Here is a 13,363-nt window from a genome sequence, read left to right on the forward strand (position 1 = left end):
AACTGTTATCAAGAAAAATGAAAGGAGAATACAAACACACATTGCAGCTTGTGGGATAAGTTCCTCAAATAGAAAAGTGGGGTATTTAAAAATAAAAGTAGGAATTGAGTAATGAGCTATTAGATTATTTTCCTCACAGGAGAAATGTAAAGTGTGGCTACCTGGAAAATACCTTTGCTAACAGGACTCAGTGATGAAATACATTGTTCTGCTTGTACTTCACAGTTAAGGAGGAGTGGGAAGAGATTTAGTATTTCTTTTGAAAAATCCATCATAGTGCCTTCATTGTTTTATCATGAGTCATTACTTTCTATCAAGTCACACTGCATGCAATGTAACAGAAAGCCTGGAAATAATTTTGGGATTAGGAGAGAAAATGTCTTTTTATGTATTTCATACACAACTTCTTCTTATACATATTTCTGTAGCTATAATTAAGGGAAACCCATATTGCAGAGGCTTCTTCATTACAAACTACTGAATGACAAATGCTTTTTGCTTCTACTGAATTTTGTTTTAAGCACAACAAGCTGCTGGAGGAAGAGTGTCATAACCATAAAGCAGAAGAGTGGGTTTGCAAATGGGGAGGTTATTTTCAAGCGGAAAAGTGGAAATGGAGGGAAATGATGTTGATTACTGTTTTCCTTCCTTGTAACTAGGTCTCACGGCACCTTCATACCAAGTTTAATTAGCGTCATTCATCCATTAGCAACTCTCTTGTCTATTATTGGTTAGAAATTTGCCTATTTTGCTGGGAGCATGTTAATGCAAATAAAACATTGCAGCGTCTGCAGATGAAGACTCTTGGCTTTTTACTGTAACAACAGGAAGAGCATCTCATGTTAAATATATTTTTCAAGGCGATGATGACCCTTTGTTTCAAAGTTTTACTGAGCCCCCTATAAAATGCACATTCACGTAGAGGACCTTGGTGTTTCTGATCTCTTTCTAAGTGAGTTAGGCACTACTTGTACTAAAATATTTGTTCAGAAAACTTGATTAATTTGACATTAAAAGGGGAATGATCCTATGATATTTATTGTAGTCTCACTTTGCAGCACATAGGAGATTATTCTGGGAAATGGTTAGTTTCATTATCTGTGCAATGAAGGTGACTCGATATTCCTTTGCAGCTCTAGTGGGATGTTACGTGGTTAAATTCAGGAGTGGGTTTATCAGTAAGGATGAGGGCTGTGTGATGAGGAAGTGGTTGTATGCGTGTGCAGCCCTGAGGCCAGATGACAGCTGGTTCCTATTCTCAAAGTACCTGCTGATTTCTTAACTACTTAAATTTTCTTCAGTGAAATCTAGACCAGATTTATGATTTATGGAGACATTCAGATCCACTTCTGATTCCACCACTGTGGTTGCCCTGCAGACCCATTACAAGTTAAACATTCAAACTTTGAGTGCTGCTGAATCCTGATTAAGTGAATCTTCATTTTGTAATTTTTTCTTTGCCCCAGTGTGTGAGTAACAATAACAAATCTTGATCTCTTTAATGGTAGCAGATTTTTGTTTATGGAAAGTTATTCACTACTTACTGTTTCTATATTCAGTCTAATTGAGATGAAAGACTTTATATCTGTAACTACTGTTCCCCTGAGATTATTCAGGCTAATGGTTTATAGGTAATTTAAGCATTAGATTTGTAGCTTAAACAAGAAACTATTTAATGTGATCTGCATAGTGTGGTAGTCTTTGTGGGAGCTTTCCTACAAGCTGTGTTTACAAACGCATACTGGTGATTGACATCTACAAATGTTTTTCAAGGCTGCATGGCCTAATTAATTTGCTACTATTTTGGCCTCTATTTCGGTGAGTTTGGGTTGCTGTAGAAGATGGGACCTATTGCATAAACAAATACTATGAACGTAGGTTTTAGTCTTTTAAATGATTGTTGATGAAATATAGTTGCAAACTATAATTTTTCAGCCACTAAGGTCACAGCAGGCTGTTCTTATTTGGGTGACTTCAGTGAGCTGTTTCAGAAGGCCATTGCAGAAATGCCTTGCATTCTGCTTTACTCAGGAAGCTATATTTTTCAGTTTCACATGTGATGACTAATTTTTCTGCTAGACACTGGATAAACTGTTATTAAAATAATACTTGTAATGGAACTGTCTCCAAACTGTGTCTAATTTTGTCTTGTTCTTGAGTTAACTTTTTCTCCCTCTGCATGTGTCAATACAGTTCGAAAAAATAATGTTTTAGGCAAGTACAGTATTTCAGATTCTTTGCATGAATTATTTTGCTTTACATTTGCCTTTGTTACTTTAATGCCAGTCCTACTTATGGATGCTTTTCTCTTTTCCGCAATACATACGAGTATATTTAAATATTTTATGGGTGCTATTATTATCCTGCCATGAAATGATCAGTATTCTATATGTCTTTGAAAAAGTTTTTCTGCAGCATCTTCCAGTCTTTGGTGTTTCTTTGTATAATTCTAATTTACAAAATAGTTATAAACTTAGTTACAGTGGCTGTAAGACAATGTTGATTGTGATTGTACTTTGTTCTCAATTTATTTTTTTTCTTGTAATCATGCTGAACTTAAACTTCCTATGTCATTGACCTAAGTAGGTGAAATAAATAGGTACATTTAAGAATTCGGATATTCTTGAAATACAATTGCAATATGTAAAGTATATTAACTTTTCTTTTAGCAGCAAACCCAAAAATCCTAGCTGAAAGTTCAATGAAGAGAAAGGGTTTCTAATGAAGAGTGCCTTAGGCAAATGTACAGTAGTAGTTGGTAAAATCTTCAGTTTTTGTGGAGATGGTAACATTTTACTGTATACCTCTCTTAGTTTCAGTCATCCCTCAGTACTTAAAGCAAGTTTCTCTTAAATTGTCCCTTTCTTTTTTCAAGGTGAAATAGATTGTGTTTGATATCACAAGTGACATTTTATGTGTCTGTAATATTTTCAAAAAGAATCTTCTTTAATCTATAATGTTGCCATGATAAAATTACAACAAAGCTTGTTTTAATAGCACAGTTGCCTAACACTTGTTGGAACAAGTGCAACGATGCATTATGACAACTTCTGATTAAAAATATTGATTAATCCCATTTCTCACTTCCAGTGCTGTGCACAGTCATGGGAGTTACTGAAACCCCTCATATTTCTTATTTCTGATTTTTCTAGAGGGGAATTGTGCCATAAAAACATTGGTCAGTGTAACTGTATTTACAAAAATGACTGTGAAATTCATTGGAACAGGTGGATTAACCAAAGATAAAACTAAATCCTTTTTTTATATCACTTTTGCACTTCTACACAAGTGCTTAGAAAAAAAAAATCTATTTGGTTGTATTGACATAAGCATGTACTTACCTCACTGTCATTGCTAGCATGTATCATCCACAACAGGTTTTGGTGCTGCAGGAATATTATACATGTATAAGAGCAATAGTAGCATTTTTCTTCTTTAGTAACCAATGTGAGTGGTTGTGCTTTATATCAGAAGCAAAGTTAACAGGACAGGCATGCAGAAACAAAACTATTGTCTGGGTTTTACTGCCAGAGACTTCTTAAGCTTGCTTTGGGCTTTTTGGGGGGGGTGGAGGAGGAGAAAAAAAAAAAATTGCTGAAAATGGAATGATACAGCTGTTTTCATGTTCTGCATGCTTGGTTTTATTCCTGTAATTAAGAGAGTAAGGACAATGCACATTATTACTCAGGCAGAACACTTGCTATTTTGAGTTTTACCAATATTAATTAAAACCAGCCCTCTGTGTATTACACGTTATTTGTATTTGAGAAAAAATATTTTCACTAATATGTTGAGAAATGAGAGAGACAAATGAGAAATCTCCAGGAAATGTATATCCTGAATCCTTATATTGGTTCGGGGGGGGGAGAGTGAGAGAGAGAGAGAGAGTATGGAAGACTAATTTCAAGGGAGTGTTACAATCTTGGTTGGAAAAATGAATCCTTGCAAAAGTAGGCCATTTTGATTTCAGAATGACTTTGAGAGTAACGTTTCATTTTCTTCCCTTTCTTCAGTCTAATGTTACTTTTGGTAAACAGATGGCAGTAAAAAGGTAATTCTTTACCATTAACCCCCGCTAAATTTTCCACTTTAGATGTTTGTGAGAACAGAATAAGCGAGTCCATTGCTGATTGTATTCAATGTTAAAATCATCTAGAATTCCTAATGAATTCCTTCAGCTCAGGTTATGTTCTACTTTCTAGAGTTTATAAAGGGGAACTGTGATGATTACTTCAAACTAGTTCTTGTGGAAAAGTGTTGCAGTTAGATACTATCCAAGTAGCAGCTACCATGATAGGACTTACATGGCATATATTAACTTTCTGTTGTGCTTTGTTTCACTTAAGAAAGGGTTTTGCCTGTATGAAATCATACAGGAGTCAAAACACATGGCAAGTATGATTGCAAGTTTTATTTGAATATGTGGTATCATATGAAGTTTAAGAGAAATTTAATGAAAATTTGACTTTCATGTCATAAACCACCAAGCAGGAAATACAAATAAATTAAGTATAGGGTCACCATCCCATTCTGAAATCAGTTTGGATAGTATATTAGATAAAAATCTAATATATATTAGATAAGTATATTAGATAAGTATATTAGATAAAAATCTAATATACTATCTTTAATTCTAAAAATTACAAGGAATTTAATTTCCATAGGTTAAAATTTTGCACACAAACGACATTTTAGCTGCAATCTTAATCTAATTGCAACAAACACAGACTTTTTTAAATGTGAAAAAACTTCACAATTAAAATGGCGTTCCTTTAATAAGGCAGGCATTGAATACACATATGTTGCAATACAGATCATAGGATCCTCCCTCAGGGGAGGTTTAGACTGGATATTAGGAAATTTTACTTCACTGAAAGGGTTATCAAGCATTGGAACAGGCTGCCCAGGGAAGTGGTTGAGTCGCCATCCCTGGAGGTATATAAAAGACATTTGGATGAGGTGCTTAGGGACATGGTATAGTGGTGGTCTTGGTAGTGTTAGGTTTACGGTTGGACTCGATGATCTTAAAGGTCTTTTCCAACCTATACGATTCTGTGATTCTGTGATTTTAGTATAAAAAATAAAGGGGTAAGTAAAATTGCTTTCTATGTTTATTTGCTACTCAATAAAAAGCTAGCAGAATTAAGTTCCTGTTGATACGGTTGTAAATAAGCAGAAACATATCTCCTTCCAGGCTATCACACTTTAATACAAAGATCTTTAGGAGGAAAAAATGTAACTTTCATTACAAGTATTCTCAAAAGAAACTATCACACACACTATCACACAAAAAAAAGAAACACTTTTTTTTGGATCATGTGGGTGTCATGCAAATCACATGGAAATTCAGTTTAGCTCTGAAAGTATTGTCTCAGTCATTTGTGCCTGGAGTGTTCTAACCTGTATGTTTCTCAACATTCTCAGTATCGAAAGTACTTGAGCTGTTCTGCATGGAGTCCATAGTAGAGTAAAACGTAATTGCTACTGATAAGAAAAATTACCATTGTTGGTGGTAGGAATAATTTCAGCTTTATAATAATACAACTATCTTTATTGCTATTAAAAATTAAGGGATACTGATTTGCTTCACTGTAGTGTGAGTTTTAGGTGAGATCATGTTCCACCTGCTGTGCTGCATTTATGTTCTTTTTGTGACATTACAACTTTTTTTCTTAAAAAAAATTTAAAAGAAAGAAAATTTACAGTCAACAGATTCCAAGTTTTATTTCTCACAGATGCACAGCATCACTATTCTAATAAGTAACATGCCTTGTTTAATTTAAGCAAAACAGAAGAGATCAAAATAAGCAGAAAAAGGAAATCTTCAAAGGTTCTATTCCTGAAAAAGAACAGTAAAAATATTCAGGGAAGAATGTAATTTTCTTGGACCGTAGCAACTGTGACATGGCAGCAGATTTTGTTATTAGCATAGGACAAAAGGAACCAAGTATTGCTTCATTTATGAACACATAAAACTACATATAGCCAACCCTTAGAGCTTAATCCAGTTCCCACTTAAATCAATGTGAGTCTTTCTTGTGACTTTAATAGAAACCAAATAATTTTTGCCAAGGCATGTGATGCTAAAAGGCCATAAAGTAAATGGTAATTAAAAACTTTATAACTGAAAATACTGTTCTTGAGTTCTTTGGTTATTCTTTTTTAATCTTGCAGTTATTACCTAAATTATTTTCATAAGAGGCTGTTTCTACTTTCATAAAAATAGGGAATATTTCAAAGAACTAAAGTAAATCACAAGTTCTTATAAACGGGACTATCCACTTCAATCAATAAGCTTCAGTATCTGATTTTAAAAAGCACACCATGTTCTCCATAAGAGAAATTGCTTTTAGGAAATCTTTAACCTCTGAAAAGCTTATTTAATGATTTTATTGATGGGAACAAGAGGCTACCACAATGTTTCCAGTCATTAGGGCTTTATAGCCTTCTTGATTGAATATCACATAATTGGTAAAATTTAGATCAAAAAGGAGTATGTTATGTAAATCCTTTATTAAAGAAATTACTAAGTGTGCTTACCTAAAAGAATATTAAAATAGAGATTTGAGGAAATAATTGCTGCTCTACCAAATGGCTGCTGATGGTAATTTTCTAAAAGAACCCTACCATGTAGTTTTGGTCTGTTTGGAAGAAGGTATTAAATCTTTCTCTTAGTAACTACTTTTTTCCCCCCTCAATGATCGATACCAAATTCTGAAGTTGGTCAAACTCTTTCCTTAATTAGATCCTTTTTCTTTTCACATAGAGGAGAATTTTGACATCATGTCTACTTTCCACAGAAAATTGTAACTTTCTATCTGTTGTCTTTCTATTAATACTCCTAGAGTATGTATTATTAATCTAGAATTAATAATTAAAGTACAAAGTGTGGTGCTTACAGTAATATTTGGAGTTGCCTTGCCTGGCTGAGAGAATTTCTTTTTGGATGATTTGCATTGAACTATTTGTCTTGTGTTTTGACCAAATGAAAACTTAGTTCCTCTTTGCTCAACATCTACCATATAGATTATCACAGTAGGACCTGAGAGTTTACATAAACAGATCAGGGGAAAAAAATCCTCAAAGAATTTTAAATTTTTTAACACCATATTCTTTTCTAACCCAAGACCATTATCTTCCTTGTTAGGAAAAATAACATATAAATGAAAAAAATTACTTAACGTTTACCTAAGATATTGTGTTTGTAACATAAAAGGTAATCTTTTCTATTGATTGCACTTTTTTTTTTTCTGTACACTCCCTCCTGCCCCCCAAAGGGGAATTAATTCTGTTCCCTATTTCTACATGTGAATCAGACTGGGCTCTACTGTACTGTGAAGTCTATCCTGCAGAGTGATGTTCAGATAAGTCTGAATGATTAAATGAGATATTTTAACAATTCACAGTGTAGTAAGTCATTTTTACAAAGCAAAATACTAAATATTGTTGGATAGTTGCTCTCACTGCAATATTGTGAGAGCAAATTGATTTGTTTACTGATGTCCCTTTCCTCTGTACATTGCTCTTATTTTTTCTGCCTTCCTCTTTTGCTAGTGTATGTGTAAACAGTCCCAGTTTAAGCTTATGCATTCATTCTGAGGCCAAAAAGAAGCTGAGGGAAATTAAGTGACAGATTGGAGAGACTGGAGAGATTGGAACTGAAGGCTCCTTGAGCCCTACCCACAACCCATCATGCTTTCTTTTTAATTTACTAAAATGTTTCAGGTAGGGTAGGGAACAAAATAATTTTAAACACCTAGATCTTGCAATACATTTAATATCTTTTCTGCAATATCTTTATTTCTCAAGATCGCCCTCTATATTTCTTTATCTCCTAGCCCAGGGTATGTGTACAGAGTGATTTTTGCCTTGAGATAGAAGGTTGATAAAAAGTCTTTATGCTGGATGTAGAGGGGGCAAGAGACACTATGGCTTGGTGAGGAAGACTGCTTTATATATCAGAAAAAATGTAGTGCAGACAGAGCTGTCTGGGGAGACCATATGGGGTCCTCAGGTGTGATCCAATAACTCTATCATTCATCTAAATGACTAAAGCAGCACTATTGCCCGGGCTTTTAGCAAGTGATTCAGATATCCTGCCTCTGGGCATTTTATCTCTGCAGAGCAGTTTTTTGGTCTCTGTATGGCAGTAGTGTATTTCACCCTTAGATAGCTACCTAGATGCTTTCATGTACTTTCATGAGGGTTAAACCGGTGATGGGCATTGTTGCTTGAGAAATTATGCATTATTATTTCTGTTGGCTTCAGTGAAGTACTTGATAAAAGGTTTGCTCAAGAGACTACATGGCTGCTGCTTTCTTTTAAGCTGTAGAAACCATGCCACTGAGAAAAAAGAACCTTTTATAAGAAGGTACAAAAGCTGTGTTACCAACTGTTCTTGGTCAGGTTATATTTATTATTAACAATAAATTGGTTCTTCATAAAGCCTGAATGACAAATAAATGACTACCGAGGACAAGGAGTGAAAATGTGGTTTTATGTATCGAATATAAACAAAGAAATTAATCCATTTGTTACTGTTGGTCATTTTAGAAAAAACTTTTTACTAACATTTTATGGGCTACAAAAAAAATATTCCTATGGATGAAAACCTGATCTTTTTTTGGCTTCATTTTCATATAGCAAAGTCAGCATACCCACTTCCCGATTAAAAACCTGCTGTTTTCCAGCAACAGTGATGACAAGAAAAAAATGCTTTGTTTGTTTGCATTTAGGAGGAATAGGAAAAACTGTAATACTATATGAGCATCCAACTGAAATACCATCATCTAAGAAGTCTGAGGTTTAGTCATACGTACTCCCCATATTCATTTAGTATTAGATTTGGGAAGAAATATATTATTCCACTGAATCTCTTCTTGTTTCCATGGAGCTTTTCTTGAGCGGAATTTGACGCCTAGGTTTGGGGATTGCACTAGGGGAGATTTGAATTAATTTCTATTTATTGTCTTAATACTATTTCTGAAAACAAAGCTTTATTGCAGTGCTAGTAAACAACCACTTTTTTCCCCCTGCTGTTCTGTATCGGCCTTGTTCTGCCACCTTCCAGTGCAAACTCACAGCTGCTGCGTTGTTCACTCCGTTTTTTTTTATAAAAATTGTTTTAGAAGTAGATTAAATATTTCTGAAGAAACTTGCAAGCCTTTCAGATATTTTCATGGCATATTTACTCTTTTATTTTGAAAAAAACCAAACCAAAACCCCCAACACTTTGCCTTCAGATTTAAGACAGAATTGGGCTTTAAGAGTAAAATGCTGCTCATACCCACATAAAATACCTCAATGTTTTTTAAAATTTCCTTTACTTATTATAACTTCTTATTTTTACCAAATTACAAAACAAATAAGATTTATAATAATTTCCGTAACCACTTTTGTTTGCTTTTAATGGGTAAATATTGTCTTAAACAAAATGTGTATTTAGCGAAGTAAATTTTTAAAAATTATTTTTGAAGGAAAAACTGTAAAGGAATTCTGCATATTTTACATCAGATGTTTTTGGTATCTGATAGCTTTTGGGGAACTGTTGCAAAACATGTAGCTATTGTGAAAGGGAGTAAAACTTGATGATAGCGGTTTTTTATTTCTAATACAGAACTCAATACAACTTCTGGGATGAGTGAAAACTTGAACTTTTGTACTGTATCACCTGAGGTGAAGCTGCAGTTCAGAGCTGCATTTATGACATTAATCCATCCAGAAAGTGGGCCCAGTTCGCCTCTTAATAATCAGTTGTCTGCCCTAAACATCTGTCTAGGCCCCAGTGAAAAAACAGCTAGAATTTCTGTGCTATTGATCCATTTGTTGTGAAGCTACATAAGATAGCCATAAGAGAAAAATCCCTTTTGCTCTTATGGAGATCAAAACAGGAATAAGTTGGAGCTATGTGGACCAGGGAAGAAGCAGATGGATGCAGAGCTTGTCCAGTGTGATGAGAGAGAGATAATCCTTGTTAGGAGGAATACTGGGACCGATGCTGCTGAGAGCAGTATAAGGCATAGCAGGGAAGCTGATAGGTAATGAATTACGTTACTACTAGGAGACAGTAGCTTCTGAACTGTTCTTTCTTCTGCTTTTTCTCTCTGTTTTGAAAGACAAAAGTGAATAGATTTAATGAAAGATGTGCTTAATTTCCTCCTGGTATTTTCAGTCAGGAATTCTAGACCTCAAGCTTGTTTCATTGCTTTTTGAGCACGTGGAAGCTCTCTGTAAAACTTGTGCTATCTTGTGTTTTCTTCCTATTTATGATCACTTTTTCAGTGTTATTGACTTTGTTGCTGTCTTAATGAGGTTTAAAGAAGAAAATCAGAAAATCAGCTGACTAACAGAAAGGAGGATTTTGCACCTGTATGAATGATATCAAAAGTGATACTCTCACTGTTAAAAAAAAAAAATCCACTTTTCTTCAAAAAGCTTTTTGTCTCTATTGGTAAAATGACACTTAGGAACACTAACACTAAAAATGGTTAGAAGATTAAAAAAATAACTACGCACCCTCAAACAAAAGCAAGCACAGATGTGGTCTGTACAGCTTTTACTACTTGATGTCCCCCTGCCTATGGGCTGCATCTTTAAAAGAAAGGATGTCTGTTCCCCTCATTGCTGAGGCAGCAATGGTTTTGTGTTTAGATTTGAATAAGAGCCCGCCATGCTATACAATGGAGATTTTACTTTTCTTTCACCCATTTTTACTGCTATATTTCTTGTGGTCCTTCAGCTTTTCACTTACATTCATTCTGTGATTGTGCGAGGACATAAAAGTGGTGTGTTTTCTTTTTTTTTTCCTCTGCGTGGCTTTATTTTACTTTTTTTACATTAGCATAGTTGGTAGTGTTACAAGTAGGTTGGGAAAAGGAAGGCATGTTTGTTTATGACAAGGCCATTGGCCTTGTTTTTATTTGGAGGAACTCATAGCTAAAATCAGATCTGTCACTGATCTCAGCACTTTACTTAAAGCCTTCCTGTTTTTTTCACCACCGTCTTCATCCTCAGAATTGTAAATCAATACCCTTTGATCTAAACATAAAAGCTTGGGATGATTATGTTGTGGATATCTTCCCCCATGCCTTGCTTCATTCAGTTCTGTTGCTAAATCTGGTCTAAGGAAATCAAACGCAATACTGAATTGACAATTAATAGCTCTGCTCAAGACTGCCAGAAAGTAATTTCTAAGAAAGTTTGAAACAAACTTTGCATTGTACTGGTCTATTTTTTTCCATCCTTTTTGTACTCCATTTATCATATGCAAGTAGCTTTTTGAAATAAGCAAAAAGTATCTGAAGTAGGAAGTTTAAATGCTTTTTCCTTAATGAAAATGTGAATTTTCTGAGGAGTAAAAAAAAAAAAAAAAAAAAAAAAATTATTCAGAAGAATCTGGAGTAATATGTCTCAAAATGTTGAAGAATTCTGAGGAACAGAAGTGTTTTGTCAACTGTACTGATTTTGACCATCTGGAGTAAGCTGTAAGTACAACAAAGTACAGTTGCCTCCTGTTTTTGCAAAAATCAATTTTTAAGCTTTTCAGTTTCTTGTTAGTTCAGTTCTACAGACTAGTACTGAGTGGTGTGTCATCTCTTTTGGTTGCTATTGCATAGTGATCACTGGTGTATTTTTTTTTTTCTTTTGCTGAAAGTCTGGACAACGGAAAATAAGTGTGCAAAAAGTTAGGTTTTGCTATGATTTGTGAGACTATTATGGTATACAAAATGAATATGTAAGGAGAGAGGCCTAGTACTTCTCAGGAGTTTTATACTGCAACATTTCTGGCCAAAATTAGAGAAGTCTTTTGCCAAATTAGCTGGTGCAGGCAGCTAAAATTTTTAAAAGTGGCATTGAGACAGTATCTGTGAGATCATCAGTGTGTCTTCTGTGGAAAAAGAAATGAAGTCCAATCCTTCCTAGTTATTTACTCTCAAAAGTACTAAGATGATGGTGAAAGGGGACAGTTGGAACACCTTAGCTACATGGGGTTATAGCTAAAAAATCTGAGTAGTTCTTATCCTTCCATTTCCCTTGTTGGTTCTTCACTTTCACATTCTGTTTGTTAACACCTCAACTGTGTTAAATGTAAATGCGTCCAAATTCCAGATTGAATCCAATGTTGATTTTAATAGCTGAGAACTAAAAGCAAATTTTTAGGGGATAAGGGTAAAAAACCTTATCTGAATCAGGTAAGCTATCACTAAATATGAAACCTGTTTTACACAAATTATTTAGAGTGCTAGGTTTTTGTTTCTGAGTTCTTCCAATAGACCAATACTTAAAAAATAGTTTTGATCTTTTTAAATACAAAATTATGCTAGTAAGAAAATTACAAAATTGAGATCTTGCTTAAAGTGCCAGTTTTGTATGTATCATCAAAAAATCATAAGATTTCAAATGGTTTATGGGTTTGTTCTTTTTTTTCCACTGGGTTTTTAAGTCTTTAGACTTCACATTCTAAAGCTTTTTCTCCAAAATAAGGGCTTGAAAATTAATTTTCTTTCAGAATGATTAAGATTTTAATCTGATTCTAAAAGTTAGGGATTAAAGCATGTAAACAAATATCTGAATTTTTGCTATGTTGTTGCTGACACTACAGTTTTGTTTTATATTGACTAGAGCATAGTCAATAATTTTAGTTATGCCTTGAAAATGAAATGTGACTTTTGTGACTGTAGGTTCAAAAGTGAGCACCTGTGGGAAGCTCTTCATGTTGTGGCCAGCCTGGAAAACATGGGAGCCAAACTACCATTCTCCAGGTTTCATGTTACTTCTAGCTGTTATCCAAGCTGTGTTCTCTTTCTCAAAACAAAGATGTCAAATTGCTTTTATGCACCAATAACCTAAATTTCTACTGTTTTCCAAGATGCCAGGAATCCTCAGTGTCTATTAATCAGCTCTTACAAACCTGTGCTTTCTTGTAATTCATTCTATAAGGCAACGATGTGGTTTGAATACAGAATTTTCCAGCATATTAGAAAGCTAAAATGTATAGGAAGCAGAAAATTCTTCTTTTGGTTGAATTTAAAATAAGTAGCAATATCTCTGCCAGTTGGACTAAACAAAGGAGACTTCTTGAAAAAACAAAGCTTTTTTCTGTGTAACTTATGTTATAATGTGGTGACTTAGTCATTAAATAACTCATGTCTTCAGCATTCAGCAATAAGCGCTGTTATGTCTGGGAACTCAGCTCATTTGATAGAAAGATATCTTATTTCTGGTTGTTTGCCATATAGGGACAGCTCATCCATCACAAATGGTTTGTTTGTGATGCTTTTCTGATATTTTCAGCTGTGAAAGCTTTTATATGACCTACTGTAGTAACAGCTTATCCTGAGGAATGTGGATATATGGTAAAAAT

This window comes from Ciconia boyciana, chromosome 7 (assembly GCF_034638445.1).
Source record: "Ciconia boyciana chromosome 7, ASM3463844v1, whole genome shotgun sequence".
NCBI classification, from domain to species: Eukaryota; Metazoa; Chordata; class Aves; order Ciconiiformes; family Ciconiidae; genus Ciconia; species Ciconia boyciana.